Source organism: Gopherus flavomarginatus, chromosome 14 (genome assembly GCF_025201925.1).
Source record: "Gopherus flavomarginatus isolate rGopFla2 chromosome 14, rGopFla2.mat.asm, whole genome shotgun sequence".
Classification (NCBI taxonomy): Eukaryota; Metazoa; Chordata; order Testudines; family Testudinidae; genus Gopherus; species Gopherus flavomarginatus.
In genome coordinates this window covers 28,596,053-28,623,460 of record NC_066630.1, presented here as the reverse complement: position 1 = coordinate 28,623,460, position 27,408 = coordinate 28,596,053, and positions in this window count along the sequence as shown.

Genomic DNA, 27,408 nt, shown 5'->3' with positions numbered 1-27,408 from the left:
CTGTAAATTTACTTTGATAAGCTATGCCAATATAAATACCTTTATACCAGTTTAACTGTGACCACATGAAGGAGTTAACTGATGTAATTATAAACCGAAATAGTTAAATCAGTAAAAAAGTCCTGTATGTAAGTCAGTTTTAAGTGCTTTATTGGGTTGGGGCCAAAACACTTTAAAAGTAATATTTTATTTTGCTGTTGTGCCAGTTCACTGTGGACCAAATTCTGCGACTCTCATTGGGCAGCAACTTATTCTGCGAATGTGCATTATGTATATGCTTTATTTTAAATATCTGCTTAAGCCCCATTGACTTCAATGGAACTGTTTACATGCCTAAACTTAAGCATCTGCTTCAGGTCTTTCCTGAATAGTGATGAACTTGAGCATATTCTTACATTTTAATTTTGTGCTAAAGTTGTTTACTGAATCAGGGCCTCTGTTCCGTACAGATGCAATTAATATGTGACTAAAAATGTCAGTTTAAGTATAGTAGGAAAATTCCTAGAATCAGTCAACCAAAGATTATTGCTGTTTAGGAGGGGTTTGAGTGCACACGCTAAGAATAGTAACTTTTATCCAAAGGAAAAACGAACCACTTTAAATCAGCACTATCTAAAGAGTAATATCGTTTTTATTAACACAAATGCTGTATGGCTGAACTTTGCTTTAGTTTGGAGCTACAAAGTAACTTGACAAAGTAATTCAGTCCAATGAACACATTATCTTTAAAAAGGAGAGTAAAGATGTTTGGTCCCAATTCATCATTTATACTAATGTCATTTTGTACCATTCTGACATTGTATGGGGGCCTTACAATGAGACAGATAAATATAATCTTTTGCAACTTTAAAGCACCTCTATATTTCCATATAGTATTTCTATATAGTGGCCATAGTGTAATGAGAAGCAGGTCCTTTTGTTGAAGGAAAATACCACACTTAGGCACACAAGATACTGCAAATTATTGTTTATGTACCCACTTGAAAAAATATATATTAAAAAAAATCCAAATTCTATTCTGGGATAATATGTGCACAATGTGCATTGGGTAGACTGTAGTCACTGCGCCATTGGTGTCGCCTACACCCAGAGAGGAAATTCCCGGAAACCCTGCTCTGTGGGTGTTGTCAGGAGAGGGCAGATTGAAATGTTAGCCAGCGTTAATTAGGAGCTCCATTGCAGGATACCGAGTAGTATAGCACTTGGCCTGCATAGTTCCAGCCCCAGCCAACCTGGGTTATGTGGTAGAGTGAGGGATGCAGGTGCACTACTGTGCTCCCTGCTCCAGGAAAGTTACTACCACTCTGCACCTCCAACCTAGGGAGTGAATCAAGGCTATTGACTCAGATAGATAATTAACATGCTGTACAAGATGAAATATATATGCATGGCACACTGTATATCACTGTCTGCAAAACCACATGATTATAGCATACTTTGAAAACGGAGCAACATTTTTTTTCTTCACATATGCATTACATCTCATTCCTGTGCAAAATTCCAGGGCTGCAGAACAGATAGACTAGATTTTTTTTAAGTAAAACACTTCACCATTGTGATACCAACTCCCAAGTTAATTTCCAAGTGCTGGGTACTATTTACTGTTATAAATCCAGAGAGAAAGACATTTGCTTTGCTCTACTCTTTATCCAAATCTTGAATGGTGTAAAACTCTTTGGAATGTTTTTGTGATGGACATTCATGTATTACAGATTTACATTGTTTCGATCATTTCTGTTGGGTGGGCATTTAATGAGATACATACATGTTGGAATTCTTTCTTTTCCCTGTAGACAACAACACAGATCTGTGTGGATTTCTTTTCCCTCCTCCACAGCAAAAGGAAGAATATCTTCCTTGGTGTTTTATTTTTTTTTATCCCCATTTTCTTTCACAGATCTGAGTTCTCTCTCTGTCCAGTTGGGAAACATGATAATATATTTAAAGGGAGCACAGAGTGACATTTCATCATTAATCCCTAACGTTATTTTATTGGAATGCGTGAGCATGTATACTATTCACTGCCTGATCCCCCATTATAATTGCTTTTACTCTCTTAAATTCAGATGTAATTCAGGATAGAACAATATGTTTTAGAATTACATCAGCAGCATGAGAAGTATTAGTATTACTTTTCCATGGCATGACAGTGATGTTTCAACAATCTATACATATTGATTTAGGCTGATAATAAACAATTTGATTAGCCTCTATGTATAGGCTGTCATTTCAATCACTGTCACTGGTCCAATAGAGTAGAAGGCAGCTAGCAGACACATATGGCAAGATTTCTCAAAATAAGAAACTCTGGCCTGATTAGAGCCCTAGGTTCAGTGAATTGGACAAGACAGCTCAGCTGCCAGGTTATTAACTCCCTCAGAAAATACTCTGCCTTTTCCCCGGGGCCAGCCTGAATATTCTGATCTGGATCGATAAGCAATCTCCGGTGTGTACAAAATGCCAGCTAGAATCATTTGTCTCAGTGCAGTCTCCTTACAAAGGATAAAACACCTGCAGTATGTGGCCTTCTCTCCCTCTTTATTTTCCCCCTCTTTTCCTTTTTAACTAATGACCCACAGAGAAGGAAGAAGTAACCGAATCTATTCCATCATCAGGAAGGCTCTCTCAGGTTTGTTTTAATGATCATAATGGCTACCTTTCAATCTTATAAAAATTATATCAGTCATGGTTTCCCTGTGGCATGTTTATGTAAGTAATGTGAACTGCAATGTAATGACAAGTGTACAGATGTCATTGTAAGAGGGCCCTTGGCAAGAAGATCTCTCAGAATTTTAATAAAAAGTGGACTGCTCGTAGGGTTCTCGTTGGGCTTTGTCTTTTGTATTTGTAATGTGTGTTGGTGAGCTGTGGTTGATACCAAGATTTTTAAAGTGTGTTTAGCAACAAAGGATGCTTTAAAATTGATTTGAGTAGGAATATTTCCGCCCCTCCCCACTAGAACCGTGTGCTTTCCTAACTCTGCGCCTATAGCCTTGTTCGTGCTGACAGCAGGTCGACCTCTAAAGGTTTGGAATTTGTATCTGGTTCAGATAAGCACCAGAAGGCCAGGATGCTCATCTGAACCATCTTCAGTCTCTCCAGAGCTGTTGAACCTACAATATCGAGCTGGGAATCTCACGAGAACAAGCTGTCTCGTGTGATTTCTTGCACTTCCTGCTTCTGGCTAAGAAGTGTAAGAGATCTTCAAGAGCAGCCTCTGCCAGAGTAATTCAGCACCTCGCACTACCTTCTTTTAGTCTCATAGAAAACCAGCAGGAGCAGAGGAGTGAAAATAGGAAATGGGGTTTTTAAAAAAAAAAATATTGGCTCAATTAATTTGATCTGGAAAAAAAAGCAGGTGGGTGGGAGGTTGTGGTATGATTTAAGATTTGGGTTGAGGTTCAGATCAATTCTCTTTTGATGCTGAAATGGGCCTGAGATGCAAATTTTTGATCCACATCCAGATGAGGATGTCTGCAGAGTTGGCAGTTTTAGATCCCCAGGTTTTGACAAGACCTGCCTCGGTGGGGGGAGGGGGGTTGTTGTCAAGTTTGGATCAAGTCCAAATATCCCCAGCACATGGAAATGTCCAGGATTTTTTCTAACTCTTCTCAAACGTTATCAAGACCTGTTTGCCCTGTTCTAATGTGTGCAAATAGGCATGGTCTTTTTCTTTCTGAATTCTTCTCAATAGGCATCCTTGGTGAAATTCTGGGCTAACATACCTGCCATGCAATGACCCAGAATCTGGCCCCAGGACTCCATCTCCATCGGTATTTTGATTTATTTGTTTGAATTTAAATACAACATAAAATAATTCCTGTCTGAGCTCTATGCACCGTTGGTATTAATGATAAATAAAATACCAAAATAACTGCAAAGCCGAAACAGCAGCATGTTTCTTTCCTTCCATTCTACACCTGTCACCAGCAGCACACAGAACAGGTCAGAACCTCCCCTGGCATAAGCAGTACATAGCTTCACATTGCACATGGTGTTCAGAATTTAAAGCTGAATATCTTTAGCGGTTTTCAGTATTCACTGAGTATTTGCTGCTTCTATCCACACTTTCAAGTAAAGTTTGAAATTCTTCTAACATTAGATACTGGCATATACCCACACTCTTTCAGACTGCTGAGGCAGATCCACTGCTGGTGCAGATCAAGAGAACTACAACTCCAATTACCTGACTTCAAAGCATCTATGCCCATTTACACCAACTCAGGTTCTGCTCCACAGTTCATAAATAAAATCAGTATTTTGTTTACAGTTTTCTTATGGAAGTTTAGAAAGAGGCACTCTAAATACTTGGTGTCTTTGTTGAATTTTAAAAAATAAATAAGAGCAGAAAGCAGACAACAACCTGTCTCACTGCATAATGTGTCTTTGCACTGACAGTGTCAAGAAGTTAACATGCTGTCTTCTTTCATATTTGCCATAGTAAACTTTAGGCACTAAATAATGTGTGTATGCACACACAAAATACAACTATGTAAGGAACAACTTTCATCACTTGATTTCTCACTATAGAAAGCAAATTTCCCATCAAGACACTTATTAGATTGTTTATCTCTGGGAAAATGCACACAGTTTATAAGAAAAACTGATGTTATATTAATTCCCATTATTATACACAGATAATATTGAGGAAGATGGAACAAAGTGCCTTTAAACCAAAGCTGATCACATTTTTTTCTTGTTTGCTACAGTTTTATTGTAGTGAAATATGTTCATTTTAGCAGTGGAAAATCACCCTAAATAGACAGCATAAGAGCAATAAGATGTCATGCTGCAGAGCACAATTTTAAAATGATATGCTCTAGAAGTAAAGCTTTTAGACATTTTGGTTTATGTATTAAAACTTCCCACAAATTTGATTGAGAATGAGCCTTTGATGGATATTTGCTACAGTTATGCTGCATTAGACTCGATTTATCCACCACCTCTCATTGTTGCTATTGATTGATTTTTAAATTAGATGAAGGCAATCAGTAAATACCACCCAATCAAGTCCTAAAAACATACAGGAGATTAGACAATTTAGGGTAATCAATGAAAATATTCTGTGATTTGCTACCACTCAATTTTGACCATAAATTACGACCATAACTTGCAAGTTAGTAAGCCATAAAACAAGTGGATGTGACAAGAAAAACTATAAGAAATGAATTAAGGAGATGAAGAGGAACCACTAGTGTTGTCGTTTAATGAGGCAAAATTACTCTTTATACATATCTTGCATTTCTAGTCAAGTCTTGTCAACAGTAATGGACTGCAAGGAGTGCCTGCTATGCTGATTTTTTTAATATAATATAAAGGCTTTTCTTTTGTTTAACAAATGAGTTTGAACAATAACTAATCAGCCTAATTTTGTTGCAGCAAATAAATTAATGTAATTTTAGGTTCAAAACCCACTGCTTGTTAAAGACCCTCAGCTACATCACAGGCACTTTCAAATGCTAATTTTAAAGTCACACTTCTGCAGTGTGTTATTTCCTACAAAGTCTAAAATGTAACAACAATTGAAAGTTATTTTAGACCAACACTTTGTATTCCTCAGAAGCTGTACTTCTCCACTCTCCAATACAGTGCACCCATCCTTCCATATATTAATGCTATTGCTTTCTTTTGATAAAGGTATTTCTTCTAACATGCCATTAAAATCCCTTTATGATTTGCAGTGAAGGAGTTAGACCATGGAGTGTTCAATTTTTTTTCTACTTTTGAAACATAAATCCAGTTTTACCGTATGTTTTCTGTCAATTTTACTCTGTTTTTCCGAGTCTCAGAGGCCGCTTAGAAACACATGAGAATAATTAACCCAATAGCTATAGTATCTTATTAAAATAAATTTCGGAGAGAAAGCTGACAAAATGTGTCAGACACTTCAAAGCAGAAATTTCTTTGCATATTTCCCACTATTTGTTGCTGTTCTGCTAGAATTAGTATCCTCTAAAAGCCTCTGATTAAGGTTTGGAGGATTAAAAGTAGCATTTAATACAGATACACAGAATCATTCTGCTCTTTAATTAAAAAGAAAAATATTGGCAAAGTCTACTGTAAACAGGGAAGTTTCTGGACCCTTTTTTCTTACTTACATATTCCACCGGACATAGAAAATTGAGATGCCTGCTCAGTGCACGTGAATCACTCTCTGTAATGCTGATTAAAATTAAACATAGTGAATGTGCTGTAGGGAGAATGAAAGACCATCTAAATGTACTCACACTTGCCAAAATGAGATCCTGTGGAAAGTTACACAGCGAAACTTGATGGCAAGAGTTTCCTTTGCTAAAGACATATTGTTAAAATGTACAGATGTTAAAACAAATGGTTAAAACACATGGATTTACATTTGTCATGGTTTGCTACATATTCAATATAAATAGATTTCATGTCCCATTTCCAGAGAAAGAAAAGCCAAACAATTGCGAGAGAGCACTGGGAGATTAGCGGTTGATGCTAATAGAGACACACCTAGGATTAGAACACCCACTTGCAGTACTGACCCACACTGTCAGAACTGTGGCTGGGGGAAGTTTTCAAAGAGTTTCCCTCACTAGGCTAACAGGTTACCAATTTTTTTAAATGACTCGTCTTTCACATGAGTGTTTTAAAATGAGGACCACGTCTCCATTCAACCCATAATTGTTTCTGAGGCTACTGAGCAGTGTCGAACCAATAGCTTCCTGGGTTCCTCAGTAGTGTGAAAGCTACTTCCTTTTTTGAGGGGATGCTTCCTCCTTAGAGGTAGCCACATAATAGTGATTTGAGTCCAGTCTTGTGCTGTACTGGAGTTGGAGTCATTTTGACACTACTCTGTCCATCTGGCATATAAACTTCAAGAGAAGAAACTCAGCACATCCCTAGTGTAATAGGAAGGGCAGCATCCCCTTTACCCTTGTCTGGCTGGGAAATAAAGCAAAAAGACAATTGACTTGGATTCTTTCCCTAATTTTTTGCTCCTATAGGCTACATGGCATTAGTGAAGAGGAGAGAGGGTTAGTAGTTGTTGGGAGTGGAAGACAACATCCCTTGAGCAGTTCCACAGCTCTAGAGCATTGAGCTTGGCTTTTTTCAGATTGCTCTTATGCAGATGTCACTCTTCTTCAGAGGTCAGCCAACAGGTAATATATGTGTAATGTAACCCACTGCTCGGTGTGTGTTGGCTTCCCTCTCTGGGCCTGAGCCACAGACTAGTGTTACCCAGGAAGTGTACACTGGACACTTACAGTTAATCCAGGACTAAATTTGTCTTATTTCTTCTGCTCTTGAAATGGTTTCTTGAAGGGGAGGTAAAACTTGGCTGGATGTGATACAAGCTTCCTTTCCCCTGTCCTCCCTTCCCCTCCCCCCTCCCCAAGCCCCTTTCATCTCTCTTTAATTATAAATATTTTTTTTAATTCTGAAAGACTACCTCCAGGTTCTTACTGGCTGAGATGAAAAGCCCTGGAAATCTGATGGGAAAGCAACAAAGTATCCAGCTCAGTTTTGCAAGCAAGAGGCTGAAACAGTTCAGAATTTGGATGAACTTTGAGTGACCATCCACATTTTTGGATACTTTCTTGAATTCAATTCTCACCACCCAATACTAGTGCTTAACAATGCCGCTAGTTAATGATCTCAAACACAGACCAATTTTGTATCGAGATCAAAATCATGTCTCATGGAGAAAAGCCCTCTAGAAACCTTAGGAAGGAGTGATGAGCTAACTTCTATTTTAATAAATGGGGGAGGGGAATCCCTTACTTATAACAAAGATGGGGACATACTTTGGTGTTCCTGATGGACTGGTACAATAGAGTGATGCTGGTACATTTAATACACTTTTTAGAATAATTGCCTAGGAGGTAACCAGAAGTAGTACATTTTACTTTATCATGGTACATAAATAAAAGGGCAGACTAATTAATCATATAACTTACTAAAAGTGCTTTTTATTTTGCCATTTAGTATGCCAGAAAGATCATTTTCTTTAATGTATATACCCAGTATTAACATGATTTAATCCATCATGGTGTGTATTATGAAATGACTTTGTTTTACTCCCTGATCCAGCTGAAGATCATTAACCCGCACTATTATCTAAGTCATACATCATTCGAGTGTATTACCTCATATAGCAAAAAAGCTACTTTCCTCGGTTACACGCTCTGACTAAGAAATCATTTTTTCTAGATGTTGCTGACAAGTAAGGCTGTTTTCATTAGAAAGCAAATGGCTCGCCATTCGGAGTAGCTGCTTCACCTTCACAGTTGCTATAGTTCTGACTGCTTAGCTGCCACTTAAATAATCCGTTCACTTTTTTAACATTTAAATTCTATATTCTAAGCCTATCTCTACACTGTATTGCATTATCTTCTTCCTAGACATACACACACGTAATACATAGGATGCATGCATTAGTAAGCTTGCCCCTGAAATGTGTTGCCACAGAATCTAAACAACTACACAGTAGCTTAAACTCTCACAATTTTGTGGGTTCAAAAGAGAGCTTAGGCACCCAAATTCTAGGTTCTGCACAAAAAGTGGAGTCAAATTCTACCATCTGACACTGATGGTGAATCTGCAGAGAACTGATTACCAATGAAGTTACACAAGGGTAAACATGTCTCAGGTAGGGTTGCCAACTTTCTACTCACATAAAACCAAACACTCGTGCCCTGCCCCTTTTCTGAAGCCCCCTCCTGCTCACTTCATTCCCTCCCCCCCCCTGTCGCTTGCTCTCCCCACTCTCACTCACTCGCTTATTTTCTCCGGGCTGGCTCAGGAGGCTGTGGTGCGGGAGGGGGTGCGGGCTCTGGGTGGGGATGTGGGTTCTGGGATGGGACAGAAATGAGGAGTTCAGAGTGCAGGAGAGGGCTCTAGGCTGAGGCAGTGGGTTGGGATGCAAGAGGGGGTGAGAGCTTTGGCTAGGGGTACAGATTCTGGATGGGGGATGAGAGTGAGAGCTTTGGGGTACAGGAGGGGAGTCCAGGCTGGGACTGAGGTATTTTGAGGGTGGGAGGGGGATCAGGACTGGGGCAGGGGGTTGGGGCACAGGAGGGGGGCGGGCTCAGTGATGCAGGCTCCAGGCAGTGCTTACCTCAAGCAACTCTTGGAAGCAGTGGCATGTCCCTCTCTCTGGCTCCTACGCCTGGCTATGGAAGTTGTGGGAGGTCACTGGGGCAGGGGTAGCGTGCACAGCCCCCTGGCTTCCCCTACATGTAGGAGCTGGAGGGGCGGAAATGCTGGCTGCTTCTCAGGAGCCTCATGGCACCGAGGCTATCAGGGAGCCTGCTAGCCGCGTGGTGCTGCCAACTGGACAGTCAACGGCCCAGTCTGACCGGAGCCACCATAATCCCTTTTTAACTGTGTGTTTTGATCAAAAAATGGACATCTGGTCCCCTGTGGGTCCCAGTGGGGCTTCAGGGCAGAATTTGAGCCTCTATTATTTTGGCGGTGGCTGCTGATTGTTATTGTTCGATCTATGTTACACATAGCACCACTGCTGAAATGAAAACTAAGTTAGTAGCAGTCTACTTGTACTGCTCTGATGTGGCTAAATACTGTTAGGCTCTAATAAACAGTAACCATGTCATGTGTATGTGTGCATGACACTCATTGGTGGCAAATGTGGCCCAGTCACTGACATATATTATTGGCAGGGCTGGCTCCAGGCACCTGCATTCCAAGCTGGTGCTTGGGGCGGCAATCTTCAAGGGGCGGCAGTCCCTGTTGTTTTGCCCCCAGCAGCATGCCAAATTGCCGCCGTGGCGGGGGCAGTCAGTGTGCTCTTAGGGCGGCACGTGCGTCTCTGCGGTGGCGGCAGTTCGGCAGCAACTTCAATACTTAGCTGTCCACGGCAGCTTCAGCTAAACATAGAAGCTGCCCCCGAATTGCTGCCCCCGCGGTAACACCTGCTGCCCTAAGGGCACACAGACTGCCCCCTCCGCGGCGGCAATTCGGTGTGCTGCTTGGGGTGGCGAAAACTGTAGAACCAGCCCTGGTTATTGGGTGCTATTTGTTGATGGTGCAGTAACATCATGACATCACTTCTGTTCATTTTTTAATTTTCTTGTTTTTTGGTGGTGGTGTAAAAAAGCAAAACACCTCTTGTAAGTGAATGACAGCTTATAATGGGGTGGGTTAGCTGGGAGAATTTCAGGTTTGGCCTTTGTTCAAATTAACCTGGATAGGAACAGCCCTTCATGAGATAAACATTTACATGAGATTTCTGGAAGCTCTGTTCGCATAGTATAGAATATCACTCAGTTGAATGGTTTTCTTGAAAACTGCTGCAGTCCACTCATTTTCTGTGGTCAAACTTTTTTTGCATCCTGTTACTCCAGTGTCATCAGGCTGCTGCTGTACAACTTCGTAAACTGAAATAAATAATGTTCCCTTTTAATATTTTTAAACATGAGCTGAAAAGGTGTTGGTTATAAAATTGCTTTGGGGAAATGATATTTGTTATGGTAACAAAGATAACAAAGCAAAAACATATGCAGCTTCTGATATCATGAGGATGGATAAAGGGATTTGTTCTCATTCTCTAGCAGTTTGTAAACAGCAGAAAATTATCCACTTCCAAAATGCTAAATCTTTTAGGGTCATGCAACAGGATAGCAAACTCAAAACCCAGTATAGAAATGTAGGGCCCATCTGTTGAGTCATTGTAGAAACTAAAAACCTGCATTTAAAAACCTCAGGATAATTCCTGCTGAGTCATGCTGGCACATGGATCCAATTAAGGTCCATTTGGTTTTTTGAGTTACTAATAAGGCCAATCTCAGGAACAGAGTCTGGACATTACCTCCGGACGCATGTGCTCTGTTGAGCATAGACTAGGGACTCAGCCCATTTATAGGCGTGTAGTGAGTAGCCAAATGAAAATGTTTGTCATAAACAGAAAGTTCTGTGCCTGGGCATTGTGATTTCTAACTCGATTGAAGTCTTTTTTTAATTCACTTTAGATACAGGAGTGAGTATTTAGTCCCATTCTTTGCTGCAGATGGAAGTGACAATCCTGGGAACTTGGCTCCTACTACTTACAACTCTACAGTATCCAAGCAGTTTCAGGCAATTTCGGTTTCTTTCAGCTGTGTGAGGTTTTGTTTTTGTTTTGTTTTTTTGGGAGAGGGGAAATGTCTGAGAAGGAGAAGGAGGTTTTTTTTGTTTATTCTTCTAAAAACTTGCCATCTTCTCACTCTCAGGAATGATCTTAGACTTTAGAATTAATATCATAGGGTGCTAAAGCTGACAAATGTTTGAAAAGAGAAAAGGTTTTTCAACGAACGATGGAAAGATTTGAACTAAGGGAAAGCTTTGTCGAATTTATCGTAAGTAATAGATGCTTGATTAAGAAATAGACTCGGGCACTGTAGGATGTAATCTTCTCACAAAAGACATCTTTGCATTTGAGGGTCACTGGAAAACCTGATCATCGCTTTCCTAAAAAGCAGAGAAATATACAGCAAGTGCCATTGTACTGAGGGGGGGAAAAAGGGCTTTGGGTTCCACAGAATGGTGAAATGTGTGTCAGTCTTCTCTTTGCCTTGACAGTGTATTCTATAGTGAAGTCCTTTTCAGCTCATAACATCCAGGAAAGGGTAGTAAAGAAAAAAAAATACACTCTAATCCTGGAGAATCCATTTTGGGCAGGAGATATTTAAAATAACACAACAGCAAATCAGGTTTTATCACTTGTCATGACTTGTCTTTTACAAACAAAATCATATTCAAGTAACTTTTACTTATAAACTGAGAATCTAATCTGTAGCAAAACCAAAACTCAGTCAGCTCGAGGAAACAAGAGCAGATTCTTTAACATTAATTCACATACCCTGCAGTTTGGCAGGATAGAGATAGATAATTGCTCTATTGGTTTTGAGAAGGCCTAGATTTCTGAAGTAAAATAATAAAAAATATATTTTCAGTGCAATTTTGTTATTTTTATACTCAATACCTGCTTCTGAGGTCTCAACATAGAATGCAGGGGGAGCTGAATTACACAAAGTTGTTTAAGACTGTGGTTCTCAACCAGGGGTCTGGGGCCCCAACGAGGGCCAGGAGCAGGCTTCAGGGGGTCTGCCAAGCAGGGTCAGTGTTAGACTTGCTGTGGCCCAGGGCAGAAAGCCAAAGCCCCATCATGTAGGGCTGAAGCCTGGCGCCCTAAACCCTGCCACCTGGGGCCGAAGCCAAATCCTGGGCAACTTAGCTTCAAGGGGCCCCAGGCAATTGCCCTGCTTGCTACCCTCTAACTCTGGTCTTGGCTTTTATATGCAGAAAAACAGTCATGGTACTGATGGTTTTTCTAGCAGATTGTGAGTGGGGCGGGGGGGCTTAGAAAGAAAAAGGTGGAGAACCCCTGGTTGAAAACACAGATGTTCTAACCAAATATACATCACACTTCTGTTCATTGAATGTGACACAAAAGAATAAGTTAGGTGCATCTATCTGGAACTAGCTCAAAGAAGGTCGCCTCTATTTTGACAGCTGAATAGGAACGACTGATCCCTTGAGCCGTTTAGAGTTGATTCGGAAGCGTAACCTGGGTATATCTTGGAAATGTGTCTTAGCACTTTTTTATGTTGCAAAAAAACATGAACCTTCAAAAAGCAGCTATGATTTTCCTTGTATCAGAGCTAATGCATGTATCAAACTGCCTGTAAGCTCTCATCTCTAAACATCTACCTTGAAAAGTAAACTTCCTTAGTAATAATTAAGTAAATTATTTTCTCCCAGAATTGCCTTTGTAAGAAACTACTTACAGTAGATGAAATCACTGAACCTAATTCGTCCTGTATTACCCCAGTTCTGCGCTGGTGTAACTCTGTTGATTTTACTGGCTTTACACTGGGATAGAATTGCAGCATTGCAGTAGTCTGTTTAGACCTACATAGTTCCCTATTAGCATCTCCAGGTCCACTCTAAACTTAGTTTTTCTTATTGGAATATGACAGTTTGATTTCTGATTAGCATCACCTCCCCCCCAACTCTCATAACATTTGCCATTTGTTCATAGCGAGCTACATTTGTTACTGTACTGCTGCTCTTCAATTATGGCCACTCCCTCTGAGCAGTGCTATTCTACTTGGCATGAAGAAGTGTGGCTGAACTGAACCCTTAAGAAATACAGAGTTTGATTTTTAGTTAATTTTACATAAGGAGATACTGTCCACAAGGATCTAAAGTTCATTATCTGTGAAAAGTGATTTAATCACTGATCCCAAAAGACTAAGCAATGTCCTCCCGATGTGCACAGTTTACAATGAAATTGTAGAGAACAAGAAGCCTGAATAAAGAGTTGGAATTAATGTGCTTACAGAATTCAAAGAAAAGATAATAGATTTGGTTTGGATCCAAACATCGTCAGCTAGATGAACACCAAGGACAATGTTTAGTTATAGATTAATAATCCAAGGTACAAAAAGTTCTGAACAAATTGGGGGAAAACTTAAAGCCACAATATTAAGCAAACCCGAGGCTGAAGGTCAGACAGCAGTTACAAATCATTCTCAGTTACATTATTTTAAGTGATGACACAATACTTAAACTATTGACCTTTGTTACACAAATATGCCTGAATATTATACATGGTGAGCAATTATGCAATTGGCTGTATAAAGACAAATGTAAAAATCAACTAAAGTCCTTTAAATCTTGTTGGCTCTTAATCAAATGTAGCCCCAGCATCCAATCCAAGTTTACCTCTATAAAGGACACCTGTAATTTAACTGAGAGTGCTGTGGAGCTAAAATAGGGGGAAGGGGGAGATGTTCCCACCAGCGATTGGCCACTGGAAGTCTGAGGGATGAGGCAAGAGAAGACTGTACTTGGTGAAATATTTGGTTCAAATGCTGTCACGGCTCATCAGATTCACTAGACCCACTGGCCATTTGCAGACCCCTAAAATGTTTCAAATGAAGGTGAGAACCCCTTTAGAAATCTTAGACATGTTTTGTGGACCCCCAGGGGTCTGCGGACCAGATGTTAAAAACCACGGCCTTATACAACTGTGTAATAATGCCTTAATCACTGGTTCTCAGGCAGTGCAGCTCCAAATATATATAGCTATGCTTCTCAGGCATTTTGGTTCTAGAGGTGAGAAATGCTAATGGGTCTGACTGTCCTCTCATGCTAGTTTAAATTGGGAATTGAAATCAGTGGAATCAGACCAGGAGAAAGATAGTGTGATGGAGGATTGTGGCTAATGATTTCTGCCCTATAATCAAGCTCTCTTTTGCGGACATAGCTTTCAAATTAGGTGAATGAGGAAAACAACAAAGACGTTAAATGATGCATAGTAAGAACAGACTCTGGTCTGTATTCTTTTTTACGTCACTGGTCCAGGTCCTCAGCTGTGCCAGCGCTCTGCTCAGCACTTCTGAGGAGGAGCAATGATGGCTAAATGCCATCTTTATGCTACCGTAAAACTGTGGTTTCTGGGAAATGGTTTGGCTACTGGTGTAATTTAAAGCACTGTCAGGAGTGGCTCTAAATTTTCCTGGGTTGCAAATTCTCTCTAGGGCCTGTTATGCCAACTAGAAATTGCTGGAGTTTAAGGCTGGAAGGGACCACCAAATAATTTAGTCTGACCTATTGTATATCACAGACTGCCAGCACCACCAAGCCTCCTGCATACTAAACCCAACAACCAGAATTGGATCAAAGTATTACAGCTCTCGGGAGACTAAACGATCATGTTCTAGCATGAGCTGGTAGCTTTTTAAAAAAAACTTACTTTGTTTTTCTTAAATATTGATTGTATACTTTTGGTTTTTAACAATTATGGGCTAAATGGAGACACAACTTCCAATAACTTGTACTGTACTAGGATTTGGTCCCACATGAATAAATATCAGCAATAAGTGGGCAACTGTTAGCATAAATAAATATGCTATTATAGTATTACACCTGACAAGTTTAAAGAGAGAGTGCATCAGATTTCATATATATTCGTATGTGCGTGCACGCACATAACATGTATATGTCCAAATTATCATCCCATGTTCTGTAGGAACAAGAGGCATGTAAGCTCTCGAAACAGTTTTAGAACCTTTTTAGAAAACCTAAAGCAATGCGATTTTAAAAAATGGGTAGCAGTAAGTTCGTTACACAAAAGCGTCTAGTTTAAATTTGTCAACATTTTGCTGCTTGCAAAGATGTTTTGCCTTCTAGTTCCAAAGAACAAATGACCTTTTCAAATTCATAATAAGGTATGAAATAAACACAAAGTACTCAAGGTGAGTCATTCATTAATCATAAGCAAAACAGGACTGAAATCAAGGACATAGCAGCATAAACTCTAAAAGTAATAGGTTGTGTAATCAGTGTATTTAATATTAACTACATTATGTTTTTCATGTGAGTGCTGAGAAGTTGATTTTTTGTGTGTGTTTACATGAAACTAATCCAAAGTAAATTTAATTTCTCAATATTATTTTGTTGCAATGTTGCCCCTTTTAAGAAAGCCTCTGACTTCAGCTTTTACTAGTTACTTTATTGTAAAGATTTTAGTAGAGGGGCTTAACGGCAGCCTACAAACTTGCTGTAACTTTTGATCTGTCAGGTATTCCACCTTTGTCTTGAAAGTGCAGATCCTCATGCCATGTGTTTGTGATAAAAGATCTCAGACTGGGGACATAACTTGGACCCCCAAAAAATTTGCTTTTGAAAAAAACACCTAAGTTATTAATAGTTTGCTGTCAGAAAAAGTCATGTTGGTTCTGTGTTCTGCAAACATGCAACATGGAGTGACCACTAGTAGGAATTCCACTACCAGTCAAGGGCTTAAATGGCTCATAAGTTACTTTTGAAAACAATAATGTAAGCTCTTAGGCTGTCTGGTCAAGTTGGTTTTTTACCTACATTCCACTGCAGATACAAATGTAAAGGCTAGAACAGAGGAACATCAGGTAAACTGGTAACACAGCCAGGAGCTAACATGTTTAGAAAGCTTTGAACAGCTGCATCACACTGTTCCATAAATATTTGTTCTTTCATCCGTGAGAAGGTGGTAATGTTCATTTTTACCTGTTTCAGATCTTGATGCATGAGAAAACAGAATAGAATGAAAATTATTGATGTAAATTACAAGAAGGTATTGTTGCATTTTGTGGCCCGTGGCTTGCCATTTGGTGAAGTGAAAGTCATACCACTTGTCAGCTTTTCAAGTCTGGCATGTCAACTAGGTGTTCATATAGAACAGTCTATATACCATGTCATGCCAAACTTATGTGTGACCTGCTGTCTTTTACTTCTGAGAGAGGTACATCACCTGCCATGACATGCTGCATCTCATACTAGAAAGTGTTGTAATAATAACTATGGGCCAGAGATATTGAACTGATGGGTACAGCTGTGTATATTTTGTGACTGAGAATTTGTCTAAAATCTTCTTTCACACAGACATGTATAGCTCTGACCTTTACTGGTAGTACCGTCATTTATTGCGATTGTGGTATTAGCGCTGCTTGTAATGGGGCGTTCTTGCAAATAAAGTTCAACCAGAAACATTAAATGGCAAGTTTTATAGGATGCTCATTATATGTATATACACCGAGAAATCTGGAAGGGCACATTTAATCTGAGATGGTAAACTCTCAAAAGCCAAGAAATTAAGAGCTAAAATAGCTAAAGAAAGCTATTTACATGTAGACATTTTCTTCCAGTCTTTGATAACATGATCCCAATTCAGTTAATATTCATTAGGACTGAGATTTTCAAAGGGCTTAAGGGAGTTAGGTGGTCAGTCTCCACTGATTCACTTAGGCTCCTTTGAAAATCCCAGCCTTAATAATACTTGCTTCAGTATACTTTGTGAATCAGACCACACTTCACATCCAAAGCCAGGTTTTGCTTGAATCACATTCAGGAACCCTCCTCCCCCCTTTCTATTTTTAGGGAAAAAAATTCCTGGTCAAGCCAATTTGTGAATATTTCTCAGCTTTATTTCGCAACTCCTTTTTCTAAACCGAGGCTATCCCTGCAAAGGTCCAGTCCTGCCCTCCTTTCTCATATGCATCTTCCATTTAAGCCAGTCACTGTAGGATTGGCTGTTCTAGCTTTGTGGAAGAAGAAAACGTTTTACTTGGCCGAGCACCCTTAATATGCCTTGGATGTGGTCCGTGTTAGTGTTTCAGTCATTTAGTGGTTTGTTTTCTATAGGCGTTGGTAAATATGTGTCTTCTAATACCTAGACATGTATCAAAATTTCTCTACTTTTTTGCTAATACTTTGTAATGTGAATTTTGATTTATGAGGTACCTTTCTTTAAGCAAAGTTTTTGAAGGAAAGATCTCTTATTGAGAAAATTCTAGAGCAGTTGCATAAGGGATCTTTCTTCTTCCTTCTTTCACAGCTTTTCCATCCATTTGGAGATAAGCTATTTTATTTTTTAAACCACTGATTTATCCAGCATCATGCCTATTCTACTCTAAGGTTTTTCATTTTGTAAATTACACAGGTGTTAGATTCACACAGTTCTCAAGGTGTCTCTTCCTAATATGTGTACCAACTCTCAAGGTGTCAAATACAAGTCATATTTATTCCTGTGATTCTCACTAGCTCTGTTGCGGGAGGGGAGTTTTCTCTGGCAAGAAATGTAAAGTGTATATCATTTCACAACTAGACTTTCATGGGGGGAAAGTAGTCAGAACACTTGTTTAATTTTAGTTATGATTGGAGCAGTGTACTTCATTGTAAGATTGAGAGGTTTGCCAACTTCAGTGAAATCCTTCAAAAATTAGGATTCAGGCATATTAGGTGGAGAGAGCCTCCATAATATGCCTCTCTTCATTTTTGCTGATATGAAACAAACAGGCCTGTGGTTTAAATGTGGTGTGCTGGGAAATAGGTTACATATAATATCTCTAAGGACAGGATTGTCAGGGACTGCTTTTCTCATGCAAAATGGTTTAAAAAAAGGTTCACTCTGTCCCAAGTGGTCTTGCTGCTTGAGTGCTTTTCCCAGGCTCCAGATCAATCTTTAACTCCCTACTTTTAAAACATGACAAAATATTAGGATAACAGACAGAAAATACTAGCTTCACAAGGGCTAAGCAGAGTGATCTCTCTAATTCCTGCAGGCTTCAGAGTAGTTCTCTTTTCCCAGTTCTCCAAACTCCTAATCAGGGCTAACTATTCCCAGCTACTGTGGCTCAATATCTAATCTTTCAATAAATGATAGGGTGTCTACAGAGCCAGACCACAAAGACATCTTCAACTTACTGCCTGCAATAGCATTTCCTGGCCTTACTAAATATCTGGCATAGAGCAAGGATTAGAAGAGTTGAACAGTAGTCAATTCTTCCCAAGATAGCTCTGCCCTGATTCCAACCATCCCTTGCGGGCTGCCATACCAAGGGTCTGTCTGAGTGGGCACCCCCGATACCACCCACAGATTCAGACCCCACCCTGCATAGTACAGTTGCAGCAGTTTCACTACCAGAGAACCTGTGTGGCTGTGGAGATGGGAGACTAGGTTAGTTGGAAAAGGTAAAATTTTCAAAGGGGCCTAAGGTGCTTTTGATTTAGGCTCTACATTCACTTAGGCCCTTTTGAAAATGATCACTGAAAGGCATAACTATGTTCCATATTTATGATTAGGCTGTAGTCACATAATACGTAAAGGATGCTGAAGTATGTCTTAAGCTAATGCAGTATTCTGTATTAATGATGAATGCTATGAGAACTTTGGTATGAATCATATCATGAAACAAGCAAATTAAACGACAAGCAGGCTAAGTTTTCTAATGTGCTACATAACTAATTATTAACCCTTTGGTAAAAGAAAGCTAGAGAAGTGAGGAAAACAGTGGTAGTTGAGGTATTTCTTCCAATACGTGCTCCTGTGTGTTTCAATATTCATGGAAGCAAGGTTTACTATTTCCAATGTAAAGGATTTTGGTTTCTTTTCTTCTGTTTTTTTTGGCAAGGTCTCTTTAGAGTGAATTCTGCCAACATATTATATATAGTCCATATTTTTCTTCCCAGTTTTCATTACTAGTGCGCTTTATATGTAAAAAAATGTTTTTTATATCTGCTCCAGCTAGTTATTCCTTACATAAGGTCATCATGTCCTTCATCTAATCTAGGTACTAGTGCTTTTAATATGCCATGGAAATTACTTTGATGTCACATGTTTTGTAGCAATATTGGAGTGACTTCACCAGTAGATGGCGCTGCTGAAAATTGTTCCATGGTTCAATATGGAAAACAGAAAAGTTTGGCCCTGTGTCTTAAAGGTGTTCTTACTTACTAAACATCAAAACAGACTTTTTTAATCTGGGATATTTACATGGATTTTGTGTTCTCCAGTTGGGCTCATGGTCCCCTTGCTCTTTCTTTGTGTGAATACAGCCTGAAAGGACTTGAAATAAAAGTGGTGGTGGTGATAGTTGGTATGTATTTATTTATTATACTTGTTGTGATAGACCCAGGCCAGTTGGGTACAGCAGAATAGCAGAAGGCAGATATACTGGCCACTGGATTAACAGTTTTCTGTTCCCTGACTGACCAGAGCAAGGGCTGCTCCAGGCTAATGAGAACACCTTACTCTAATTAACCTGCAAAGAGTCAAGTGAGGCCATTAAGCTAATGTGACCACCTGACTCTAATTAAGGCCCCACTGATACTATAAAAAGGGCTCACTCCAGTCAGGCAGGGGAGAGCCAGGAGAGCCAGAGGAGAGGAAGTGCGGCTGAAGGGCTGGTTAATGAAGACACCCTCAAACCATCCTTAAGGGAGCCCTAAGGTAAGAGTGAAGAAGGGAGAAGCAGGAGAGCTGTGGGGAAGTGGCCCAGGGAAATGTAGCAATTCTGGCAGTGAAAGGTTGGCTGCCAACAGGTGCTACCATTAGGGTCCCTGGGCTGGAACCCAGAGTAGAGGGTGGGCCCGGGTTCCCCCCAACCCACCACTACAGGAACATCTCCTGGGAGGGGAAGTCAAGCTCCTGTCAGGACAGGAGGCTAAACTGTTCTGAAATAAGCCCCCAGGGACAACAGAGACTGTGGGAATTCTCTCAGCAACCTCCTTGCTGGCCTAAGATGAAAAGGGCTCAGTAGACTGTAACCCTGGCCCTAGAGAGAGAAGGGCTATGTGGAGATCACAGCGAGCCACTGAGGCTAGCATAAACCGCCTAGAAGCACGGGACCCACAAGGGCAAGGTCAGAGCTCTGCCACATTGTCATTTACATGAGAAATGTTAGATAATGACTTCCGTCTTTTTGTTCGATGACTCCTTGGAAAACTGGTAGGTTAGGAAACCTGAATGGACTGGATCAATAGAGATGGACAATGAGTTTTAGTAAGTCTGTTTAAAACTTTGGGTTTGGGTTTATTTTCATTAGCTCCTACTTACGTCAAATGCCTGAAAAAAAATTAAGAGAGAGACTCTCTTTGAGAAAGATACAACACTCTCATTCCTTTAGCTGTGACCTGGGAAAGCTCTACTCCAGTTCTCTAGTCCTCTACCAAAAAAATAAGGAAGACAAGACTTTGGAAATTCATGATATTTTAGACAGAAGAGAAGAATAATACGAGCATGCCCCACCTCTTAACTTGTGACATAATCACACAACACGATCACTACAAAAATATTGCCGTTGTTGTACATCTTTGAAAATCATACTTTGTACATGAAAGAAGGTCAAATCAAAACCAGTTTGCACCAAATCAGTCAATCACTTTGCTCACACAAGGCTATTTCTCTCCCAGATTTCAGTTTGATCCCCCACTACAGCAAACTAGCTGTTTTTGTTTTATCATGGGGAAAGTGTATTTTATTTCACTAGAAAATAGCTGAGCCATTTTTACCTTCCAGCAAATACCATGCATGGAAAATTTCTGCCCTGAGGTGAACTTTTTGGAAAATTACGAGTAACCAAAAATGTTGGCTTACAATAGAAGTACTTGGGCAATATTGGCTATCTCCAGCAGCTATAATATACTGTCAGTAGAGTCTTAATAGTAGGCCTTAATATCCAACCTTTAATAGTGATCTTGGTCAGCCAATTTGGACCCTCAAAGATGTTTTAACTGGTTTTGCTATGTAATGTGTGGTCAATACTACCTTTGTCAGGTTTTTTAGGTACAAATAAATCTTCAGAATATCACCCAATAAATTCTAATTTCATTCATGCCATACAGATAATAATTTAAAGAGCTACTCTCTGCTTGCAATTAACCACGGAGAAAATAGATCAGTCCCATAATTTATGTCTGCAAAAGGTTAGGCTGGATTTGTAATTAATGTTTGTTCCGTTTAATGAAATACTCCAAAGGTCTGCACTTCTGTCATTCATGGAGGTAATTTTTCAATTGATTAGTAAAATAATACTTGAAAAGTAAATGCACCCGCTTCAGCACAGAAATGTCTTAGTCAAGTGGAGACAATGACTGGCGTGCTAAAAAAAAAAAAGAAAAAAAAATTGAATACAGTGGAAACTGAAGTTTTATTCCACCAGAATTCAGAACTCCCACTAAAGAGAAAATGCAGAAGGTAATTAAACTTGCAACAGCGTCCTCAGCATGCTCTTGTCCCATTTAATTCCTAGGTGAGTTTCAACATATCTAAATGGTTTTAAAGGTTGATGCCTGAGCTGTGCATTCTAACAAGTGCAATACCTATGGAACCCATGCATTCCAATGTGGCAGGGCTGCACCTTGATATTTACATTAGGGACAGGCATCCATCAGATACTGGGAGTTCACCTTCAGTCTGGATAAGCATCCAAAAGTCTGGATGCTTACTCAGACTATCCAACACTCTCAAGTCTGAACAACTCATGAGAGTTGTGGTACTGCAATTTCTAGCTACCAGGCAAGTCTTTCTATGAGACTACTGCTTCCAAGCCAATAAAAACAGCTCCCCTCCTCCTTTTTCAGGCGCTCAATAAAGATTCTGTTTAAATTTAGCTCTTTTTTAAGGGTGTGTTTGAAGATTGAGATGGTTTATTATTTTATCTGAGACAATTAGCTCATCCCTAATTTAACTTGTAACTTTCTTTAGTCATTTCGTCATGAATGAGAGAGTCCAACATCTCTGCTATAAAAGCCCTCAAATTCTATAGTGAGGAACCTGCTACAAATGGCTTGATATGATAGCTAGGTTAGATTAAAGAATGCAAAATGAAAAGGGGCTCTCTGCTAAGTTTCTGTGGGGTCCTAAAAGCAAATGCAGCCCTGTGTAAGTGAGCATAATTTCACTGAATTAAGAGGATTTTCTCCTGTTCACACCAAGGTGGAGAGTTTTGTTTTGGCAGAAAAGAACAGCAAGACACAATTCACGCACATAGCTAAATGGAGTGATATTCCATCTTTTTTTAGTATATAGCTCATTGACATTTTTCAAAATTTCAATCTGTTTTTTTTGCAAAAATGTTTTGCTATTGTTCATCCAGTTTATAGAGTGGTAGATATTTTTGTAAAAGTTTTTAGCAACATTCTTTGAACTCTTTTCTGCAATTTTCAACAATAAACATATTTTTTTGTTCCTTAAAGAGCATCTTCCATCATAGATAATAAAGTTGTCTCAATAACCAAGTTTCAGAGGGAGACGTGAAAGAGGACTTTTATGGACCAGCTTCACTCTGGCTGGCACAACAAGATGTAAATTATACATCCCTGGGCCAGCCTGTCCCCAGCTTTTCTGCCATAGATTCCCACTAGACGAGGCTGCTAATGGAATATGTTGAATTAGTACATCCCATGGCTGTTCTAGTTGTCCCCTCCTTGGTCAGCTTTTGGGATTGTGCAAGCTTCCAATGGACAACATGGCTGTTGGGAAGCAGGCTGTTGTCACTTTCCACAATCACATTAACTTCCTTGGCTGACTTCGTGCCACTCTGTTTTCCAGCTCTAGGGTCTGTGCTCATTTCCACTGGCATGGAACATGAGCTGAATCCAGCACTACACCTTTCATCTTGCATTTTTAGACAGCTATGCCAAAATTTCTGAGCACAGACACTGATTTTTGGGTGCCCAGCTGAGAAATGTCTCAAGTTGGGAATAAAAAAGCCGAGGCACTCACAATTACATGTCATGTCTTAAAGTTCTGGCCCTAGTGTTTTAGAGCCATAAATTGTAGGAACATGAGGACTGACATCTATTTTTATTATCTTTATATAAAAATGCTAGTGATTTTCATTGTGTAAATGTATCCACAGAACAAACCCAGGAAGCCAGCAGTAGTGTCTCAATCTTGCTCTGGAAGGAGTACTTCCAAAAGTGAGACAGTAATTTAGTATTTCAGTCCTATGCATGCTGCCTTTGATCTCTCTGTGGTGAGGTGGGCATATGTCTGGAATTGGCGAGGCTGGCTCAGTGTCGCAACGTCTAGGTCCCATTTTCTCTTTTTTTCTCATAAGTTCTAACATAGCCATACAGACATATTCATATACAATGGCAAAACACAGACAGAATATGGATTGAACAATAACATAGTATGACATAGTCATAGCTATAACAGGAGTATTTAAGATCAGTAATTCTCTAAACTCCACCCCCAACACACACACAAAGAGACTCATCAGAAGCCCAATCAACGAGAAGTCCGTTTGTAATGGTCTCATGAAAGACCAAAGGTCTTCATAGTTTGTCAGTTTTTCCATGAGGATAGTGTTGATTAGCTCAGTTAGCCAATCAAAGAATGTGTGGGAACGAGCACATTTCCATTTTCGCAAAATGACTTTTTGGCCTTTATATGTGCTACAGCAATCCAGTTCCTTGCATTACTTGAACAGGATAGATCTTGAATGTCCAAAACATAGAGGCTTGACATAGGGAAGACCTCTTTCCTAATTGTCTTAGCTAGAACACCACATGAGGTGTGACACTGAGCAGATCAAGAGTGACTACAGGGCTCTGGGAGTACGGGTTAAGGAGTTTGGAGCGCAGGTGTTATTCTCTTCGATTCTTCCTGTCGAAGGTAGGGGGCCAGGCAGAGACAGATGCATCGTGGAGGTGAATGCCTGGCTGCGAAGATGGTGTCGCCAGGAGGGCTTTGGCTTCCTCGACCATGGGATGCTATTCGAGGAAGGACTGCTAGGCGGAGATGGCGTTCACCTTTCAAGGAGGGGAAAGGCCTTATTTGCGCATAGACTGGCTAACCTAGTAAGGAGGGCTTTAAACTAGGTTCGACGGGGACAGGTGAGCAAACCCCTCAGGTAAGTGGGGAACAAGACCTGGGAGATGAGTCGGAAACAGGAGGGAGCGTGGGCTATAATAGCAGAGAGAAAGGAGGGTTAGGGCAAAGCTGGGAGGCAGGATCAAACCAGTATCTTAGATGCCTATATACAAATGCAAGAAGTATGGGTAATAAGCAGGAAGAACTGGAAGTGCTAATAAATAAATACAACTATGACATTGTTGGCATTATTGAAACTTGGTGGGATAATACAAATGACTGGAATGTTGGTGTGGATGAGTATAGTTTGCTCAGGAAGGATAGATGGGAAAAAGGGAGGAGGTGTTGCCTTATATATTAAAAATGTACACACTTGGACTGAGGTGGAGATGGACATAGGAGACAGAAGTGTTGAGAGTCTCTGGGTTAGGCTAAAAGGGGTAAAAAACATGGGTGATGTCGTGCTGGGAGTCTACTACAGGCCACCTAATCAGGTGGAAGAGGTGGATGAGGGTTTTTTTCAAACAACTAACAAAATCATCCAAAGCCCAAGATTTGGTGGTGATGGCGGACTTCAGCTATCCAGATATATGTTGGGAAAATAACACCGCGGGGCACAGACTATCCAATAAGTTCCTGGACTGCATTGCAGACAACTTTTTATTTCAGAAAGTTGAAAAAGCTACTGGGGGGAAGCTGTTCTAGACTTCATTTTAACAAATAGGGAAGAACTCGTTGAGAATTTGAAAGTAGAAGGAAGCTTGGGGGAAAGTGATCATGAAATCATAAAGTTTGCAATTCTAAGGAAGGGTAGAAGGGAGTATGGCAAAATAGAGACAATGGATTTCAGGAAGGCGGATTTTGGTAAGCTCAGGCAGCTGATAGGTAAGGTCCCATGGGAATCAAGACTGAGGGGAAAAACAACTGAGGAGAGTTGGCAGTTTTTCAAAGGGACGCTATTAAGGGCCCAAAAGCAGGCTATTCCGATGGTTAGGAAGGATAGAAAATGTGGCAAAAGACCACCATGGCTTAACCACGAGATCTTGCGTGACCTACAAAATAAAAAGGCGTCATATAAAAAATGGAAACTAGGTCAGATTACAAAGGACGAATATAGGCAAATAACACAGGAATGCAGAGGCAAGATTAGAAAGGCAAAGGCACAAAATGAGCTCAAACTAGCTATGGGAATAAAGGGAAACAAGAAGACTTTTTATCAATACATTAGAAGCAAGAGGAAGACTAAGGACAGGGTAGGCCCACTGCTCAGTGAGGAGAGGGAAACAGTAACGGGAGACTTGGAAATGGCAGAGATGCTTAATGACTTCTTTGTTTCGGTCTTCACTGAGAAGTCTGAAGGAATGTCTAATATAGTGAATGCTTACGGGAAGAGGGTAGGTTTAGAAGATAAAATTAAAAAAGAGCAAGTAAAAAATCACTTAGAAAAGTTAGATGCCTGCAAGTCACCAGGGTCTGATGAAATGCATCCTAGAATACTCAAGGAGTTAATAGAGGAGGTATCTGAGCCTCTAGCTATTATCTTTGGGAAATCATGGGAGACGGGGGAGATTCCAGAAGACTGGAAAAGGGCAAATATAGTGCCCATCTATAAAAAGGGAAATAAAAACAACACAGGAAACTACAGACCAGTTAGTTTAACTTCTGTGCCAGGGAAGATAATGGAGCAAGTAATTAAAGAAATCATCTGCAAACACTTGGAAGGTGGTAAGGTGATAGGGAATAGCCAGCATGGATTTGTAAAGAACAAATCGTGTCAAACTAATCTGACAGCATTCTTTGATAGGATAACGAGCCTTGTAGATAAGGGAGAAGCGGTGGATGTGATATACCTAGACTTTAGTAAGGCATTTGATACGGTCTTGCATGATATTCTTATAGATAAACTAGGAAAGTACAATTTAGATGGGGCTACTATAAGGTGGGTGCATAACTGGCTGGATAACCATACTCAGAGAGTAGTTATTAATGGCTCCCAATCCTGCTGGAAAGGTATAACAAGTGGGGTTCCGCAGGGGTCTGTTTTGGGACCGGCTCTGTTCAATATCTTCATCAACGATTTAGATGCTGGCATAGAAAGTACGCTTGTTAAGTTTGCGGATGATACCAAACTGGGAGGGATTGCAACTGCTTTGGAGGACAGGGTCAAAATTCAAAATGATCTGGACAAATTGGAGAAATGGTCTGAGGTAAACAGGATGAAGTTCAATAAAGATAAATGCAAAGTGCTCCACTTAGGAAGGAACAATCAGTTTCACACATACAGAATGGGAAGAGACTGTCTAGGAAGGAGTATGGCAGAAAGAGATCTAGGGGTCATAGTGGACCACAACCTTAATATGAGTCAACAGTGTGATACTGTTGCAAAAAAAGCAAACGTGATTCTGGGATGCATTAACAGGTGTGTTGTAAACAAGACACAAGAAGTCATTCTTCCGCTCTACTCTGCGCTGGTTAGGCCTCAACTGGAGTATTGTGTCCAGTTCTGGGCACCGCATTTCAAGAAAGATGTGGAGAAATTGGAGAAGGTCCAGAGAAGAGCAACAAGAATGATTAAAGGTCTTGAGAACATGACCTATGAAGGAAGGCTGAAGGAATTGGGTTTGTTTAGTTTGGAAAAGAGAAGACTGAGAGGGGACATGATAGCAGTTTTCAGGTATCTAAAAGGGTGTCATCAGGAGGAGGGAGAAAACTTGTTCACCTTAGCCTCCAATGATAGAACAAGAAGCAATGGGCTTAAACTGCAGCAAGGGAGATTTAGGTTGGACATTAGGAAAAAGTTCCTAACTGTCAGGGTAGTTAAACACTGGAATAGATTGCCTAGGGAAGTTGTGGAATTGCCATCTCTGGAGATATTTAAGAGTAGGTTAGATAAATGTCTCTTAGGGATGGTCTAGACAATATTTGGTCCTGCCATGAGGGCAGGGGACTGGACTCGATGACCTCTCGAGGTCCCTTCCAGTCCTAGAGTCCTAGAGTCTATGATTCCTTCCAAAACATGGATATACTTTTACATTCAAAGACTCTATGAGACAGGTTTGCATTGGAGCAGTCATATTTCCAACACATACTATGTGCGGCAAGTCCAGTCTTACGCAATTGCTGAGGAGTCCAATAATATCTATGTAGATTTTTGTTCAGAAAGAAACACAAAAACAAAGAACTGGATGTTCTCAGGGCCGGTGCTTCCATTTGGGCGACCTAGGCAGTCGCCTAGGGTGCTAGGATTTGGGGGGGCAGCATTTTGCCACCCTCGGTGGCAATTCTGCGGCGGGGGGTCC